Raw genomic sequence first — 20,923 nt, forward strand, 5'->3', positions numbered from 1 at the left:
AGCGTACATTTTACCTGAATGTCTGGATTAGTGAGCGTACATTTTACCTGAATGTCTGGATTAGTGAGCGTATATTTTACCTGAATGTCTGGATTAGTGAGCGTACATTTTACCTGAATGTCTGGATTTATGAGCGTACCTCTTACCTGAATGTCGGGATTAGAGAGCGTACATTTTACCTGAATGTCTGGATTAGTGAGCGTACATTTTACCTGAATGTCTGGATTAGTGAGCGTACATTTTACCTGAATGTCTGGATTTATGAGCGTACCTCTTACCTGAATGTCGGGATTAGAGAGCGTACATTTTATCTGAATGTCTGGATGAGGGAGCATACATTTTATCTGAATGTCTGGATTAGTGAGCGTACATTTTACCTGAATGTCTGGATTAGTGAGCGTACATTTTACCTGAATGTCTGGATTAGTGAGCGTACATTTTACCTGAATGTCTGGATTAGTGAGCGTACATTTTACCTGAATGTCTGGATTAGTCAGCGTACATTTTACCCTCACTCTGAATGTCTAGATAAGTAAATGTACATCTTCCTCTGACCCTGAATGTCTGGATTAGTGAGCGTACATTTTACCTGAATGTCTGGATGAGGGAGTGTACATTTTACCTGAATGTCTGGATGAGGGAGCGTACATTTTACCTGAATGTCTGGATGAGGGAGCGTACATTTTACCTGAATGTCTGGATGAGGGAGCGTACAATGGACGAGCCACACTGTTTACTTGCACATCACAGGCCCCTTTTTTTCTTAAAGCAAAACACATCCACGGTGCTCTGCTAGTATTTACTGTCCTCCTGTCTGTCCTACAAATGACAGGAACCACTGCCAGGAGGAGTTATCAATCCTGGGATTGTCCAGGACTGGCATCAACTATGTAAACATCCCTCATTCCCAAAGTCATGACCATCTTTCTTTAGTATTTCGGGCAGAGTTTTTCTTTAGACTTTACATTTTATTAGAGATAATATAATAATACATTAGTGCGATGCAGACAAATATCCAGATGAATAAAGCAGTGACAAAAAGCATGCTGGGAGTTGTAGTCCAGCAATTACTTTGTGTTATGAAAGACATTTGATTGCAAGTTTCAAAGTGAGTTTTATACAATATTTCACCAAAACTATAAATCCAACAGATAGAGGAGTTATATACATAGTATATAGTATAGTATACAGTGTAGTATATATTATATTATACAGTGTAGTATATAGCATAGTATAGTGCAGTATAGTTTATAGTATGCAGTGTAGTATATAGTAAAGAATAGTATAAAGTGTAGTATATATTATACAGTGTTGCATATAGTATAGTATACAGTAGTATATAGTATACAGTGTAGTATATAGTATATATTATAGTGTACAGTGTAGTATATAGTATAGTATGCAGCGTAGTATATAGTAAAGCATAGTATAAAGTTTAGTATATATTATACAGTGTAGTATATAGTATAGTATAGTACACAGTGCAGTATATAGTATAGTATGCAGTGTAGCATATAGAATAGTATGCAGCTCAGTATATAGTATAGTACACAGTGCAGTATATAGTATAGTACACAGTGCAGTGTATAGTATAGTATACAGTGCAGTATATAATATAGTATACAGTGCAGTATATAGTATAGTATACAGTGCAGTATATAGTATAGTATAGTATAGTATACAGTGCAGTATATAGTATAGTATAGTATAGTATACAGTGCAGTATATAGTATAGTATAGTATAGTATACAGTGCAGTATATAGTATAGTATACAGTGCAGTATATAGTACACAGTGCAGTATATAGTATATAGACACCCCCCCCCCCTGTAGATAGAACCATTGGGGCTCCTTCTAGGAACAGAATACCCAGTAGAGAGTTGCCGATGCTCTGGCCAGGGCTTCCTCTCCTGGAGACGCCCCTGAGGCCAATATATGTCCTGAGGATGCATATACAATTGAATATGGCAGCTGCCGGGACACATCCGGGACAGTAATTTGACGGAACTATCTCTGTAAATTCTGGACTGTTGCCAACTATGGGAATATTGGCCATGACGCATGGGGAGGATTATCCAAAAGGAGACACGGGGATTACACATGGGCAGCAGTATATCATCTCCAGTATACAGCTGCCCCCAGAGAGTAATCACCAGGTACCTGCACAGCGGATCATCCCTCCATGTGATCTAGTCATAGGGACAGCTGCCATGTAGGAATCACAACCGCGCCTTCTCATTCATCCCATTGGCTGTATAATCCTCCAATCATATTCTGGTGTCTGTCACCAGTCTCTGGCCGGATTTCTTAGGTTATGATGGTTTCTCCCAGTTGCTGCCCCCCCCCCCCCCCCTGATATCTTTATAGAACCTTCCCATACACATAATGCAGCATGAAGGGGCTCGGTGAAGGTGGTAGTGACGGTGTGTAAGTGTCTGATGGGGTCACACAGCTCATAAAAGGACAGCTGCCCGGCCTCATAATCTAGACATATCCTGAATCTATCACTGGAGATCTTGTCAGGTAACCGGATCTCTTTCCTGTCATGTATCACTGAATACTTATTATTATTCCTCCACAAACTCCAGGACTTGTTATTATTTCCAATGTATGACTGACGCCCCCTCCTGTCTATACTGGGGTAACACATCCCCACCATCCACCCCCCTGATCTACTGCCCTCCACATCCCAGTAATGTCGCCCTGAGGAAAATCTCCTGCCGCTTATCACCTGAGGATAACCCTGGAATCTCTCTGCTGTTTCTGGACGATTCTGCTCCTCTCGTGTCCAGGTTGCAGTTTTCAGGTCGTCTGATATATGGAGATTATTAGCAGCTGTGTTTACATCCAGTAATATGTCTGCAGGACCCTCCACATAGATCCCACTCCTTATACCTGATATTATGTCACATAATGTGTGTAATGTGTCTGAGATCAGAGCCACATCCAGATCATCCACATCACGGAGCTGTTTATCACGTCTCCCCGTGTCCTCATCCCCTCCCCCCTCCTCAGGATCACACAAGTCACCTGTGTCTGGTCCCTGTAGGACAGTCAGTGGATCAGTCATGTTACACAGCTCCTCAATGTCCCTCATCTTCCCGGACAGCTCGTCCTTCTTTATTTCCAGCTGCTGGATCAGAGCGGAGAGTGAGAGTGACTGTTCCTTCTCCTGCCTGGAGATCTCACTCAGGACCCTCTTCTCCAGGTCGTCCAGCCGTCTCCTGAGGTCTGTAAACAGGACAGTGACTCTCTCGGCTTCTCCAGCTGCTTTTTCTTGATCTTTTCTCCAGCGCTCCTCCAGACTCTGGACTCTTTCCTCAGTCTCCTCTCTCTTTGTGGTCAGTTTCTGCAGAACATTTCCCAGTTTCTTCTTCTTCTTCTCAGAGGCCTCATCCAGCGACTCCACTTTATGTCCATTATGTTCCCCAATCAGACTGCAGGACACACAGATACAGATATCATCCTTGGTACAATAGTACTTTAATAGTTCCTTATGGACAGAACATTTCTTGTTCTCCAGGGAAGTGCTGGGTTCAGATAAGACGTGTTCTGCTGCCTTGCTGTGAACTCTCAGGTGTTTATCACACAGAGAAGCTTCACAGTGCAGACAGGATTTAACAGCAGGTACAGCAGAGTCCACACAGTAAGTGCAGCAGATCCCGGTCTGTTCTTTATCTGGTTGAGTAAACAGGAAATTCCGCACTATATTACATAGAGTTATGTTCCTCATCAGTGCAGGCCGCTCCCGAAACTCTTCTCTGCATTCAGGACAGGAATAAAGTCCAGACTCGTCCTGTGTATCCAGCACACGATCAATACAGACCCGGCAGAAGTTGTGTCCACAGCTCAGCATTACAGGATCGGTATAAGTGGTCAGACAGATGGAGCAGTCCAGCTCGTCCCTCAGATCAGCAGACGCCATGACTGGCAGGAAGAGAGAAACGAAACTACAATTCTCTGACGCTCAGAAACCAGAGGGCGGGTTTTATACTTGTGTCTACAGGACAGGGCGGAACAGCACAAGATCAGTCACTATTAACCTGTTAATGGACACGTGTTATAATCATATATTCTATCTGCTGTATATATAAGGCAGACCTGCAATGCGGCACGTACATAGAGTCGGGTTATTAGCGGTTAAGAACTTTAGAAACTAGAATATTTAGGCTGACTGCACACGTTGCATATTACGTGCGGATTTGCTGAGCAGATTTTCTTGCGGCTAATCCGCAGTGTAATACAGTACCAGCAAAGTAAGTGACATTTCAAGAAAACTAGTCTACACGGTGCAGATTTTTTCTGCGTGTAAATTGACCTGCGGTGCGTATTTTAAAAAACCGCAGCACGTCAATTTATCCTGCGTGTCTAACTAACTTTACAGAAAAACGCATCAAACACCGCAGCTAAAACCGCATCTATTTCCGCATCAAAATGTAAAAAACGCGCCTAAGTTGTAGGGAAAGGGGAAAATGGAAAAGTGTTTGGAGGTATAACAATAGCTGTAATATAAATTCTATATTAATAATTGATAATTGGATTAGAAAGTCATCAGTCAGCATATATTGTAGTCACAGGATGAGTCTGGGTTGTATATGTCAAGGCAGTATAGCACTAAAAGTGGTGGTAATAAAACCTGGCATCGACAATTTGTAACTGACACTCCGATATCCCCCCTGACTTTCTATAAATGAGTCCGGGCAAATTAATTGGCAGTTCTGCGAGTGAGTTGATCTCCCTGTAATGTTCGCTGCCAGTAGCGCGCTGGTTGTGGACCAGAGCACTAAAAGCCACTGATGACCGGCGCTAATCTTCCTCCGCTCGTGTGCTGTACGGAGGAAGCATGAAAGCGATGCTGTGGTTCCTTATTACCATATTAAAAACGCACCTAAAAACACATCAAAAGACGCAGAGTTAGGTGCGGTTTTAGCTGCGGAATCACGTGCGTATACCTGATTTTCCGCATGAATTTAGCCTTAATGTTGACTTTACATAGTTAGTACAGTTGAAAAAAGACGCAGATCCATCAAGTTCAACCAATGAATGGGAAAAATTTCCACACATTGACATAGGAGCGGATATTTTTTTGTTCTAGGTAATGATCTCGTCCTTTTTTGCAGCATCTCCTGTCCCTGCTGTGGCGGCTCCTGCGGTGACTATTCCATAGATTCACCGCTCTTACAGTAAAGAAGACTTGTCGCCTCTGCAGATTGAACCTTTTTTCTCCAGACGGAGGGAGCGCCCCCTTGTTTTTTGAGGGGGTATTACATGGAACAGGATTTCACCATATTTTTTGTATGTGCCATTAATATATTTATATAAGTTAATCATGTCCCCCCTTAGTCGTCTCTTTTCAAGGCTGAATAGTTTTAGTTCTTTTAATCTTTCCTCATAACTTAGATTCTCCGCGCCCCTTATCAGCTTTGTTGCTCTTCTTTGTATTTTTCATCCTTTCTATGAACTGGAGCCCAGAACTGAACTGCATATTCTAGATGAGGCCTCACTAATGCTTTGTAAAGTGGTAATATTACATCCCTGTCCCGCGAGTCCATGCCTCTTTTAATACACGACAATATCCTGCTGGCCTTAGAAGCCGCTGATTGACATTGTGCTGTTATTTAGTTTACTAGATTATTACACCCAGATCCTTCTCAACAAGTGACTCCCCCAGTGTAGCGCCCCCTAGGACATATAATGCATGCAGGTTATTACACCCAGATCCTTCTCAACAAGTGACTCCCCCAGTGTAGCTCCCCCCTAGGACATATGATGCCTGCAGATTATTACACCCAGATCCTTCTCTACAAGTGACTCCCCCAGTGTAGCGCCCCCTAGGACATTTGATGCCTGCAGGTTATTACACCCGGTTCCTTCTCAACAAGTGACTCCCCCAGTGTAGCTCCCCCTAGGGCATATGATGCATGCAGATTATTACTCCCAGTGTAGCGCCCCCTAGGACATATGATGCTGCAGGTTGTTGGTACCCAGATGCAAAACTTTACATTTATCCACATTAAACCTCATTTGCCAAGTGGACGCTCAAACACTCAGTGCGTCCAAATCAGCTTGTAATTCACGAACATCTTCCATAGACTGAACTATATTACATAGCTTGGTGTCATTTTGCAATAGTGCTATTAATCCCATCCTCTATATCATTAATAAATAAGTTGAATAATAGGGGTCCCAGCACTGAACCCCGGGGTCATCACTTATAACCTGGGACCATTCAGAGTAGGAATCATTGACCACAACTCTCTGGACACGTCCTTGAGCCAATTCTCAATCCAATTACAAACTCTACTTTCTAAACCTCTAGTCCTTATTTACCCATTAGGCGTCTGTGGGGGACAGTTAAAAACGATTTCTACCGGAATCAAAGCTTCACCGGTCATTTATTTATTGCTCCTCTATGTGTATCTGAAATTGACATGAGGACATGGCTGCCATTACATCTCACATTAGAGTTGTCACTTAGCTTTACCCCACTTCTGAATGGCAATCTTGTGAAATGGCCGATTGTCCGACCCTCTATAGTCAATGTTCCCTCTAAGTCTTGGCAGCTCCTGAGCGGGGCAGTTAGGGAGCAGGACAAGTCTCCATCAATGGTGGGCGATCTGATGACCAAAAGTAATATCCCCAGTAAACACTAATAAAGCGACTAAATAAGAGAATAAGAAAACTTATTTTAAATTAGTTTTAACCCGTTAGTGACCGCCCTATAGTGGTTTTACGGCGCTGCATCGGAATAAATAAACAGAGCAGGGAGCCGTTAAATCTCCCTGCTCTCAGCTACTAGAGGTAGCTGAGAGCTGGGGGCGTTCCTGCTCGAACGCGTGAGATCGATATCAGTAGCGAGCACCACATCTGAGTGGTTTCTGTAACATTGCCCCCCACTATGACGTCGTTTGTAGCACTCGTCCGCTTATAAGGGTCAGAGACTTTTTGGGTCCATTTAGGTTCCAGGGCTCGGGTGTGACCGCAACCTCTGCACTTCCTATACTTTTGACCCTGAATGGTACAACGAGGCACATTTTTAGTTTAGAAATCTGGGAACTCTGGTTGACAGCTCCAATGTACATGTAGACGTTGTTTGGGTTCCTTTACACCTCCGACTCCAGCAGACAATGTGTAAATCACGCTTTGGACCGTTGTTTTGTTTTCTTTTTTTTTCTTTTTAACTTCTACTTCTTAAAGAGAACCTGTCACGTGTAAAATGCAGTCCAATGTGTTATATATTGTGTTCTGGAAAAATATTCCTAGTATATAATCTGCCCACTGGATTCCTAAGTACAGAATGAGCAGAGTTTAGAACAATTAATTACAAATAATACTGAATATTTTCCCACAAAACTTTTCTGAGCGGCTCCTCCTGCTCTATATCGCGCTGTATTAAGATCCGTTCTATATTGTATGCAGTCAGTGGCCACAACTTCCTTTCCCAGTGCCAACTATATCTCAAATGCCTGCAGCCAATTCTTCATTCAGGACTTTTTTTCACATCTGGCAGCAAACCAAGTCTGCAATTCTTCAGGCAGTGGATCGCATGAAAGCATATGCCGATAAGAAGAGAAGGGTTCCTTCTCAGTTTCTCCCCGGAGTCAACAGCTCTCTTGAAGGAACATTCGTCTTAAGATCCCTTCCCACAAATTCTCTCCCAGATTCCTCGGCCCCTTCGAGATGTTACAACGAATAAACCCTGTGTCCTATAAGCTTAGGCTGCCTCATATTCTCAAAATCCCCAACTCCTTCCATGTGTCCCTCTTAAAGCTTGTGGTCCTGAGCCGCTGCAGCAAATCTCCTAGTTCTACAGTTGCTCCCAGCAGTTCTTTTGAAGTCTTTGAAGTGAAGGAAATCCTGGACTGCAAAAGGGTAGGAGGAAAAACATTTTATCTGGTGGACTGGAAGGGGTTTGGTCCTGAGGAGAAGTCTTGGGAGCCAGAAGAGAACATCAATGCCCCAGCTCTCATTAAAAAGTTCCTCTTACGCTCGGGACTTAAGAAAAAGGGGGCGTAAGGGGGAGTGCGGTTGTGCTCGCGGTCGTTGACCACCATCACATCCTACTTACCGGCAGCAGCAACCGCAGGACACTTTCTTCATGTCGGCGTCCCCCTTCCCAGAGACGGCGGCACACACGGCTGCAGCTCCCCTAGGTGTCCTGTAGGGTGTGCACGCACTCCCTCCCGGCCTTAAAGGGCCAGCGCAGGGACCTGTGTTTAGGTCCCCAGCCAATCCCTTTACATCCTGGGCTATAAAAAGGCCGCCTTGTTTGTCTCCTATACTATTCTTTCCCTTTCTTTCTTGTGTCTACTCTGAGTGGTTCTTGCTCCCTGTGATGGTGCTCCCATGCTTGGCCATAGCATTTCAGGTTATACAGGACGTTGACTTATTGCACATTGTTTTGTTCTCCTCACCATTCCCTTTTCTGTCATACTCCTTCCCATTATGATGCCCAGATGGCTGTGGTGGTGGGGGCTCTTCATGGGTTGTGATGTTTACCCCTTTTGTTTGGGCTGCGCCCTATTTGTCATATTTTTATTATGGGGACACATTTTCTCTGTATGTTTTTGTACGTGTTTGTATTAAAACTAATAAAAAACGTTGAATTGGAAAAAATTGTTTTTCCTTAAGAACAGCACATCTCTCCTGTGCCACCTTAATAACCCCTCCCTGACCCCCCTCATCTGCTCTCCGCCATTGTAATACGATCCTGCTCAGTATCGGGGTGTCTGCTCTGCAACTGAAGGGAAATCCTGTGATGGACTCACCAACACTTGCTAGTGGTTTCCTCTGGAGTCTCTGTGGACAGCAAGAGAAGATCCATATAGGCAGCTGCCTGCACAAAAGGTAAGTGTGTGTAATGTATGTATGTACTGTATGTGTATAGTGTAGTGTATGTGTACAGTGTATGTCTAGTGCATAATGTCTGTATTGTAGTGTATGGTGTAGTGTGTACTGTATGCGTATAGTGTATGTCTAGTGCGTATTGTATGTATTGTAGTGTATGTGTTGTAGTGTGTAATGTATGTACTGTAGTGTATAGTGCATGTGTAGTGTGTAATGTATGTACTGTATTGTATAGTGGGTAATGTGTAGTGTGTAATGTGTATATTGTAGTGTGTCATGTATGTATTGTAGTGTATAGTATGTAGTGTATAGTGCATGTGTAGTGTGTAATGTATGTACTGTATTGTATAGTGGGTAATGTGTAGTGTGTAATGTGTATATTGTAGTGTGTCATGTATGTATTGTAGTGTATAGTATTGTAGTGTATAGTGCATGTGTAGTGTGTCATGTATGTATTGTAGTGTATGTGCAGCGTGTAATGTATGTACTGTAGTGTATAGTGTGTAATGAGTAGTGTGTAATGTGTATATTGTTGTGTGTATTGTAGTGTGTCATGTATGTACTGTAGTGTATAGTGTTGTGAAGGATGGTTTATTTGCTTATATTCTCTGTATGAAATTACATTGTGAATTATCAAGCAGGAGGCCGAATTACTAAGATATGTATTATGTGAAAGTGATGATAATGTGTAAATGATTTAGTTTCGTGCAGCAGCCTTCTTGTCTGGAGTTCCCATCTTGTCTGGAGTTCCCATCTTGTCTGGAGTTCCCATCTTGTCTGGAGTTCCCATCTTGGTTCTTTTGTAGTGAATAGGAAAGTCATTGTTCCTTTAATACAAGTAATGTTGATTTCGTATGTTTTATCTTTGACCTTGGTTCCCATGCGAAGTTGGATAGGGAGGGAGATGGGAGTGAGATGGGAGGATGGCAAGTATGCGTGAAGGAAGGTCTCCCCCATCTCCACGGGAACATTCTGTCCAAAAGAGATTAGACACCTGCAAAACCTGATGTGTGAAGAATTATAATGATGTATCTGGGATGTATTTTATTGTATGCTTTTTACTGAATAACAAATATTGTTACATTGTCTCTGATTGGTTTACCTCAAGCCGACACCCCTTCTGAATTTCAGTTTAACAGTTTGAACTTGGAAATAAATCCTTCAGAGGAGCATTTTGAGCATATCAGCAGCGTCTGTGTGTTTTCTTCTCTCTCGATATATATCGGTGAAATATTCTAATTAGGATACTGAATAATGGGGTCTGGCCTTGAGAGTCTGTTTGGACTTTCAGTCTAATATATTTTGAGCCATTGATTTTCACGACAGTGTGTAGTGTGTAATGTGTATATTGTAGTGTGTCATGTATGTATTGTAGTGTATAGTATGTAGTGTATAGTGCATGTGTAGTGTGTCATGTATGTATTGTAGTGTATAGTATGTAGTGTATAGTGCATGTGTAGTGTGTCATGTATGTATTGTAGTGTATGTGCAGCGTGTAATGTATGTACTGTAGTGTATAGTGTGTAATGTGTAGTGTGTAATGTGTATATTGTTGTGTGTCATGTATGTACTGTAGTGTATGTGCAGCGTGTAATGTATGTACTGTAGTGTGTAATGTGTAGTGTGTAATGTGTATATTGTTGTGTGTATTGTAGTGTGTCATGTATGTATTGTAGTGTATAGTGTGTAGTGTGTAATGTGTATATTGTAGTGTGTCATGTATGTATTGTAGTGTATGTGCAGCGTGTAATGTATGTACTGTAGTGTATAGTGTGTAATGTGTAGTGTGTAATGTGTATATTGTTGTGTGTATTGTAGTGTGTCATGTATGTACTGTAGTGTATAGTGTGTAATGTGTATATTGTAGTGTGTCATGTATGTATTGTAGTGTGTAGTGTGTAATGTGTATATTGTAGTGTGTCATGTATGTATTGTAGTGTATGTGCAGCGTGTAATGTATGTACTGTAGTGTATAGTGTGTAATGTGTAGTGTGTGATGTGTATATTGTTGTGTGTATTGTAGTGTGTCATGTATGTACTGTAGTGTATAGTATGTAGTGTATAGTGCATGTGTAGTGTGTCATGTATGTATTGTAGTGTATGTGCAGCATGTAATGTATGTACTGTAGTGTATAGTGTGTAGTGTGTATATTGTAGTGTGTCATGTATGTATTGTAGTGTATGTGCAGCATGTAATGTATGTACTGTAGTGTATAGTGTGTAGTGTGTATATTGTAGTGTGTCATGTATGTATTGTAGTGTATAGTGTGTAGTGTATAATGTGTATATTGTAGTGTGTCATGTATGTATTGTAGTGTATGTGCAGCGTGTAATGTATGTACTGTAGTGTGTAGTGTGTAGTGTGTATATTGTAGTGTGTCATGTATGTATTGTAGTGTATGTGCAGCGTGTAATGTATGTACTGTACATTTGTTTCTTGCTCTGCTATTCTGCTCTTTTCAATAACGCAGGCGGCGCGGTGACGTCCTCACGCCGCTTGCATCATTCAGCTCCAGCAGACGGCTCATTAGAGAGCAGGCCTGCGTTGCTAGAGGACGGTGCAGGAACAGGATCAGGTGACCATGTAACGGTTGTTTTTGTTTTTTTAGTTAAAGGGGTTGTCCACTACCGGACAACTGATGACCTATCCACCGTATAGGTCATCAGTATATCATCGTTGCGAGTCCGACACCTGAACCCTGCACCGATCAGCCGCTCCGGTGGCCTGCGAGCATCGGATGTTATTGCCTATTATGCGATGTACGGAGCCGGAAGCAGTTGGCTCCGTACATAGAATAGCGGCCGTGCTGCAGCTCTGCTCCTATTCACTTGAATTGTACTGCAGCTCGGCCGCTATTCCGTGACCGGAGCCAACTGCTTCCGGCATGTACGGCCGGTGCACGGAGGCAGCCAGAGTGGCTTAACGGTGCAGGGTCCAGATGTCGGACCCCCACAGATCATGTACTGATGACCTATCCGGTGGATATGTCATCAGTTGTACGGTAGTGGACAATCCCTTTAACAGTGTGAGTGGCATTATCTACAGGGGGCTCTATCTACAGGGGGCGCTATCTACAGGGGGGCTCTATCTACAGGGGGCTCTATTGGGCAATATCTACAGTGTACAACCAATCTCTATAACTATATTTCCAAATATCCAAGGATAACAAAATGAGAAGTTCAATCTCTTTATTAATAATCCATTAAAAACAAGAACAGCTGTAAACAGACAATTAAAATCAACAGAGTAGTAGGACAATGGGGGACACAGCAGGTTTGATATGTATGAATACAATGCCTGGGAGCAGTATATACTGACACAAATACAAAAAAAGATATATACCCCAAATATTATAGTACAAAAAAGAAGAGTCAAATTTAGGCTATACACATGTATATAATAATACTCCAAAATGAATCATCACTCACAAATGTGTGCGTTTTTAGGTAGGTCACTAAATGATAGGGAATGCACAATTCGTGTCATGTTTCCCACACAATGGTGATAGGTCCAAATAATGTATATACTAACTATGATTAGAAACCCCTGTCTATATAAGGCGTCTTTAACACTAGCGTTAGTATCAGTTTACCTGTCAGTGGGGGAGGGGATCAAAACATTAAACGGAAAGCAACGGGTCCGTTAGAATTCCCATTGATTTGAATTCTTTTGTTTCAGTTGCTTTCCGTTTGTCTCCGGTTTTCAGGTTTTTTTGGACGGAAGCAAAAAGTGCAGAACTTGTTTCCAGGAATGTAGTGGCCTACCTAAAAACGCACACATTTGTGAGTGATGATTAATTTTGGAGTATACATGACCTGACAATAATTCCAAACATTCCCTTGTATGGTTTTTTTCAGATGCAGCAAAATATATCAAATCAACTGATTAAACCGGCGCACGCTATTTGCTAATTACTCTATAAAGGAAGCAGTAAAGAGGGGAGGAAACCTCCAGCTCACTAGTTTGATGCATCTCCAGACTCTCCGCTCGGATCCCCGCTACGGCTTGCGGTATGCAATAGAAGAAAGGAAGAAATGATCCAGCGCTGAGTCGTACTTTGGATTAAAAAGGAAGCAGTATTCCCACCTTTATTGGGGTATTAAAATTGAAGGGAGACGCAGTCCCAAGACATGTATAAATAGTAGGCGGTTTGCCCTGGCCTACGCGTTTCAAGCACAAGCTGTGCTCTTACTCATGGCAAAGAAATGTCTACTATTTATACATGTCTTGGGACTGCGTCTCCCTTCAATTTTAATTTTAATACCCCAATAAAGGTGGGAATACTGCTTCCTTTTTAATCCAAAGTACGACTCAGCGCTGGATCATTTCTTCCTTTCTTCTACTCTATAAAGGGTCATGGGCGGTGCCGCTATCCTGAGGAGTCACACAGTCCGGATGCCAAACCCACCTTTCCATGCTTGAGTGACACCCCCTGGCTGTTCTACATCACTACCAGTCTCCTCCAACTTTCCCGGATGTGCCATTGCATGGGCACGCACTGGGCAGCGAGGCGTTTTTTGCCCGACTTCATTGCTGCACCGCGCATGCCAGGGAAGTATCAGGCAATGACGCATCCGAATGAGTCATTTCAATTTTCGCCTCAGGCAGCAGAAAAGCTAGAATTTGCCCGGCTGCTACGCCAAAGTGCCTGTCCTACAAATGACAGAGATAATATAATATATGCATTAGTGCGATGTAGACAAATATCCAGATTAATAAAGCTGTGACAGAAAGCATGCTGGGAGTTGTAGTCCAGCAATTACTTTGTGTTATGAAAGACATTAGATTACAAGTCTCAGAATGAGTTTTGTACAATCAATATTTCACCAAAACGATAAATCTAACAGGTAGAAGAGTTACACACATAGTATATGGTATACAGTGTAGTATATAGTATAGTATATAGCATAGTATATAGTATAGTATAGTATACAGTGTCGTATATAGTATAGTATACAGTGTAGTATATGGTATAGTATGCAGTGCAGTATATAGTATAGTACACAGTGAAGTATACAGTATAGTATACAGTGTAGTTTATAGTGTAGTATATAGTATAGAGTGTAGTATATAATGTAGTATATAGTATACAGTGCAGTATATGGTATAGTACACACTAGTATATAGTATAGTATACAGTGTAGTTTATAGTGTAGTATATAGTATAGAGTGTAGTATATAGTATACAGTGCAGTATATAGTATAGTACACAGTAGTATATAGTATAGTATGCAGTGCAGTATATAGTATAGTACACCTTGTAGTATATAGTATAGTATACAGTGCAGTATATAGTATAGTATACAGTGCAGTATATAGTATAGTATACAGTGTAATATATGGTATTGTTTGCACATGCTGACAGATAAAAAACAATTAGTTTATTCCTCCGATATATTAAATTATAAACGGTTCTGAAGGGGTTTAGAGGCCTTTCCAATGTCTTGAAACCACAGGCGCCCTCTCTACGGTCCCCGATCCAATAGCTATATATACTAGTCCTCAATAAATTAGAATATCATCAAAAAGTTAATTTATTTCAGTAATTCAATTCATAAAGTGAAGCTCATATATTCTATAGATTCATTACACACAGAGGGATCTATTTCCAGCATTTATTTATTTTAATGTTGATGATTATGGGAACAGCTAATGAAAACCCAAAATTTAGTGTCTCAGAAAATTTGAATATTGAGTAAAAGTTGCAGATTGTAGACTCGTGGTGACACTCTAATCAGCGAATCAACACAAAACACCTCAAAGGTTTCCTAAGTCTTTACAATGACGGGTCTGCTGCTCAGTGTCCACAGTCCTGTTTTCAGATGAAAATAAATTTTGCATTTCATTGGGAAATCTCGGTCCCAGAGTCTGGAGGAAGAGTGGAGAGGCGTCAATCCAAGTGTCTTGTGGTCCAGTGTGAAGTTTCCACAGTCAGTGATGGTTTGGGGGCTGTGTCATCTGCTGGTGTTGGTCCACAGTGTTATATCAAGTCCAGAGTCAGCGCAGCGTCTGCCAGGACATTTCCCAGCACTCCATGCCTCCCTCTGCTGACAAGATTTATGGAGACGCTGATTTCATTTTCCAGCAGGACTTGGCACCTGCCCACACTGCCAAAACTACTAATACCTGGTGTAATAACCACAGTATCACTGCGCTTGATTGGCCAGCAAACTCGCCCGACCTAAGCCCCATAGAGAATCTATAGGGTATTATCAAGAGGAAGATGAGAGACGCCAGACCCAACAATGCAGACGAGTTGAAGGACGATATCAAAGCAACCCGGGCCTCCATAACACCTCAGCAGTGCCACAGGCTGATCACCTCCATGCCACGCCGCATTGATAACACCTCAGCAGTGCCACAGGCTGATCGCCTCCATGCCACACCGCATTGATAACACCTCAGCAGTGCCACAGGCCGATCGCCTCCATGCCATGCCGCATTGATAACACCTTAGCAGTGCCACAGGCTGATCGCCTCCATGCCATGCCGCATTGATAACACCTTAGCAGTGACACAGGCTGATCGCCTCCATGCCATGCAGCATTGATAACACCTTAGCAGTGCCACAGGCCGATCGCCTCCATGCCATGCCGCATTGATAACACCTTAGCAGTGCCACAGGCTGATCGCCTCCATGCCATGCCGCATTGATAACACCTTAGCAGTGCCACAGGCTGATCGCCTCCATGCCATGCAGCATTGATAACACCTTAGCAGTGCCACAGGCTGATCGCCTCCATGCCACGCCGCATTGATAACACCCCAGTAGTGACACAAGCCGATCGCCTCCATGCCATGCCGCATTGATAACACCTCAGCAGTGCCACAGGCTGATCGCCTCCATGCCACGCCGCACTGATAACACCTCAGCAGTGCCACAGGCTGATCGCCTCCATGCCACGCCGCATTGATGCAGTAATTCATGCAGAGTCGGAGCCCCGACCAAGTATTGAGGGCAGATACTGGACATACTTTTCAGTAGGACAACATTTCGGTATTAAAAATTATTTTTGAAATTGGGCTTATATAATATTCTAATTTTCTGAGATACTAAATTTTGGGTTTTCATTAACTCTTAAAATAATCATCAACATTAAACGAAAAAAATGCTGGAAATAGATCCCTCTGTGTGTAATGAATCTATAGAATATATGAGTTTCACTTTATGAATTGAATTACTGAAATAAATTAACTTTTTGATGATATTCTAATTCATTGAGGACTAGTATATATAGCTATTGGATCGGGGACCGTAGAGAGGGCGCCTGTGGTTTCAAGACATTGGAAAGGCCTCTAAACCCCTTCAGAACCGTTTATAATTTAAAGAGGCTCTGTCACCAGATTTTCAAACCCCTATCTCGTATTGCAGCAGATCGGCGCTGCAATGTAGATTACAGAAACGTTTTTGTTTTTTTCAAAAACTAGCATTTTTGGCCAAGTTATGAGCATTTTTATATTTATGCAAATGAGCCTTTCTTAAACAGCCTCTGTCACCAGATTATAAATGCTCTATCTCCTACATAATCTTATCGGCGCTGTAATGTAGATAACAGCAGTGGTTTTTATTTTGAAAAACGATCATTTTTGAGCGAGTTAGGAGCAATTTTAGATTTAGTTTCTTAATGCCCAACTGGGCGTGTTTTTACTTTTGACCAAGTGGGTGTTGTAAAGAAGTGTATGAGGCCGACCAATCAGTGACATATACTTCTCATTGTTCCAGCTCAGCATGATCCACAGCACAGTGTGATTGTGCAGTGAAAGAAGCTGGGCTGGAACAATGAGAAGTGTATGTCACTGATTGGTCACTGATTGGTCAGCCTCATACACTTCTTTACAACACCCACTTGGTCAAAAGTAAAAACACCAGTTGGGCATTAAGAAACTAAATCTAAAATTGCTCCTAACTCGCTCAAAAATGATCGTTTTTCAAAATAAAAACCAAAGCTGTTATCTACATTCCAGCGCCAATCAGATTATGTAGGAGACAGGGCACTTATAATCTGGTGACAGAGGCTGTTTAATATATCGGAGGAATAAACTAATTGTTTTTTATCTGTCAGCATGTGAAATAGGAGCACTATAGAAAAGAACTATACGCACCTACCCAATATCTAAGAAATGATGTCACTGCCGATTTTGCAAACATTTAAAGGGGTTTCTCCAGGTTTAGACAATATCACACCCTCTCTATTATTAAGCCATAATTCCAAAGTTGTGATAAAGATGGTGGCCAGATGTTAGATAAATATGGCAAAACTGTTACATTCACCCCCTGTAGAAAGAGCTACACCCCCTCCATGTGATCTAGTCATAGGGACAGCTGCCATGTAGGAATCATAACCGCGCCTTCTCATTCATCCCATTGGCTGTATAATCCTCCAATCATATTCTGGTTTCTGTCACCAGTCTCTGGCCGGATTTCTTAGGTTATGATGGTTTCTCCCAGTTGCTGCCCCCCCCCTAATATCTTTATAGAACCTTCCCATACACATAATGCAGCATGAAGGGGCTCGGTGAAGGTGGCAGTGAAGGTGTGTAAGTGTCTGATGGGGTCACACAGCTCATAAAAGGACAGCTGCCCGGCCTCATAATCCAGACATATCCTGAATCTATCACTGGAGATCTTGTCAGGTAACCGGATCTCTTTATTGTCATGTTTCACTGAATAATGTTTATGAAACCTCCCCAATATCCAGGACTTGTTATTAAGTCCAATGTATGACTGACGCCCCCTCCTGTCTACACTCGGATAACACATCCCCACCATCCACCCCCCTGATCTATTGATCTCCACATCCCAGTAATGTCGCCCTGAGGGAAATCTCCTGCCGCTTATCACCTGAAAAAACTGGAATCTCTCTGCTGTTTCTGGACGATTCTGCTCATCTTCTGTCCTGGTTGCAGTTTTCCAGTCGTCTGATATATGGAGATAATTAGCAGCGGTGTTTACATCCAGTAATATGTCTGCAGGAACCGCCACATAGATCCCGCTCCTTATACCTGATATTATGTCCCATAATGTGTGTAATGTGTCCGAGATCACAGCCACATCACGGAGCTGTTTATCACGTCTCCCCGTGTCCTCATCCCCTCCCCCCTCCTCAGGATCACACAAGTCACCTGTGTCTGGTCCCTGTAGTACAGTCAGTGGATCAGTCATGTTACACAGCTCCTCAATGTGTCTCATCTTCTCGGACAGCTCGTCCTTCTTTATTTCCAGCTGCTGGATCAGAGCGGAGAGTGAGAGTGACTCTTCCTCCTCCTGCCTGGAGATCTCACTCAGGACCCTCTTCTCCAGGTCGTCGAGCCGCCTCCTCAGGTCTGTAAACAGGGCAGTGACTCTCTCGGCTTCTCCAGCTGCTTTTTCTTGATCTTTTCTCCGGCGCTCCTCCAGACTCTGGACTCTTTCCTCAGTCTCCTCTCTCTTTGTGGTCAGTTTCTGCAGAACATTTCTCAGTTTCTTCTTCTTCTTTTTGGAAGCCTCATCCAATGACTCCATTTTATGTCCATTATGTTCCCCAATCAGACAGCAGGACACACAGATACAAGCCGCGTCCTCAGTGCAGTAATATTCCAGGATCCTCTTATGGACAGAACATTTCTTGTTCTCCAGGGAAGTGCTAGGTTCAGATAAGACGTGTTCTGCTGCCTTGCTGTGAACTCTCAGGTGTTTATCACACAGAGAAGCTTCACACATCAGACAGGATTTAACAGCAGGTACAGCAGAGTCCACACAGTAAGTGCAGCAGATCCCGGTCTGTTCTTTATCCGGTTGAGTAAACAGGAAATTCCGCACTATATTACATAAAGTTATGTTCCTCATCAGTGCAGGCCGCTCCCGAAACTCTTCTCTGCATTCAGGACAGGAATAAAGTCCAGACTCGTCCTGTGTATCCAGCACACGATCAATACAGACCCGGCAGAAGTTGTGTCCACATCTCAGCATTACAGGATCGGTATAAGTGGTCAGACAGCTGGAGCAGTCCAGCTCGTCTCTCAGATCAGCAGACGCCATGACTGACAGGAAGAGAGAAACTAAACTACAATTCTCTGACGCTCGGAAACCAGAGGGCGGCTTTTATACTTGTGTCTACAGGGCAGGGCTGAACAGCACAAGATCAGTCACTATTAACCTGTTAATGGACACGTGTTAGAATATATGATTATATCTGCTGTATATATAAGGCAGATCTGCAATGCGGCACGTACAGAGTCAGGTAATTAGCGGTTAAGAACTTTAGAAACAAGAACATTTAGGCTGACTACACACGTTGCGTATTACATGCGGATTTTCCTGCGGAAAATCTGCAGCGTAATACAGTACCAGCAAAGTAAATTAGTTTTCAAGAAATCGAGTCTACACTGTGCAGATTTTTTCTACGTGTAAATGGACCTGTGGCGCATATTTTAAAATCCGCAGCACGTCAATTTATCCTGCGTTTCCACTTGTGAATTGTATCTGACTAGTTTTAAAGAAAAACGCACCAAAATACCCAGCATAAAACCGCATCTATTTCCGCATCAAAATGTAAATACTGCACCTAAAAACGCATTAAAAAAACGCACTATTAGGTGCGGTTTTAGCTGTGGAATTATGTGCATACACCTGTGGTTTTTTTAGGCTTTTCCACATCAAATTGCGCAACGCGTGCATGTAGCCTTAGACTGAATGCACATATTGCGTATTACATGTGGATTTTCCGCACATATTTTCATGCGGTAAATTCGCAGCTTAATACAGTACCAGCAAAAGTAAATACAATTTTAAGAAATCTCATCTACACGGTGCAGCTTTTTCTGCATGTAAATTGACTTGCGGTGCGTATTTTAAAATCCGCAGCACGTCAATTTATCCTGCGTTTCCGCTTTGCAAATTATGTCTAAATAGATTTACAGAAAAATGCACCAAAAACCGCAGATAAAACCGCACCTATTTCCGCATCAAAATTTAAAAAATGCACCTAAGTTGTAGGGAAAGGGGAAAGTGTTAGAAAAGTTTTCAATTTATGACTACTTTATCTAATGGAGACTAAAACTGTGTATCTGTAAAGCCTTGCCTAACAAAATGTCTAGTATGTTTTATTGTTAAGATAACTGATATTATATATGAGGAGGGGGTAGCTGAATTCCTAAAAAGGGAGCTTAGAATTTCCAGACAAAGGTTTAACTTCTAATTCGTTGTCAATTGTGATATATGAAGAAAAATGTAACAAGAAGTAGACCAGACATGTTATTCTCAGAATATGTATAAAAACTCTGTCATTCAGGATAGAGGTAGACATTCTGCCATAATGTTTCCTTATCGATAAGAATAAAGACGCGCATCCTCTCTATTCAGGTGACCTCTCGACTCTTCCTTGATAAGAATATAAATTCTTCTAAGAATTGGTCCTTCAAAGCCAGGAATCCAACATCTCCTGACCCCTCGTCTACTCGAGGACTGCTTACCGTGCATGGGGTGAGTTAATCTATGAACTCACTAAATCTAAAGACCTCCGGCTGATTGCTGTAAAACAGAGGCCAGTCTGATGGGACGGATGGGGTTGGAGTGAAGGATTCTAAAAGAACGTATAGAGAGGAATTGAGGATTCAAGTTTTCATCTGAATAAAGGTAATATAATTTTGTTTATATATATTTTTAATATTTAGATGTTATAAGTTTATGTGATAAAAAACCTAAGTTGGATCTTAGGTACTAAGACTAGGTTTTAGTTATATTAAGCACAGGTCTTAATATAAAAACCTAGGAATAACGGTTCTCGAGGTTAGTAGTCCAAAGCCTATGTGAGAAGGCTACAGGTAATAAATAACTCCGTGCAGACCGTAACAGATAAAGTACTTGGAGATTTGGAGGATCTCCTATAGATTAAGGATTATAGAGTATTATGATTATTTTTTTTTTTTAAAAAGGAGTTGAATAAGAAATTGTGTCTGGCTAGGTGTTAACTCCATTAATTGGGCTACTTTAAATGACAAAGTAAGAAATTACAGGTGGTTACAGAGTAAATTGATATGAGAAAAATTGTTGAAAAGGCTGGCAGCCATAAGATGGTCGTTTGCATGTGATGAATA

The 20,923-nt window shown here is 42.1% G+C and overlaps 2 pseudogenes; both read right to left on the minus strand.

Annotated features, from left to right (window-relative positions):
• Positions 1–965: 965 nt before the first annotated feature.
• On the minus strand, positions 966–3,925 carry LOC142748685 (E3 ubiquitin/ISG15 ligase TRIM25-like; annotated as a pseudogene).
• Positions 3,926–16,893: 12,968 nt separating this feature from the next.
• Positions 16,894–20,508, minus strand: LOC142748686 (E3 ubiquitin/ISG15 ligase TRIM25-like; annotated as a pseudogene).
• Between the last annotated feature and the right edge of the window lie 415 nt (positions 20,509–20,923).

This window comes from Rhinoderma darwinii, chromosome 3 (genome assembly GCF_050947455.1).
Source record: "Rhinoderma darwinii isolate aRhiDar2 chromosome 3, aRhiDar2.hap1, whole genome shotgun sequence".
NCBI lineage: Eukaryota > Metazoa > Chordata > Amphibia > Anura > Rhinodermatidae > Rhinoderma > Rhinoderma darwinii.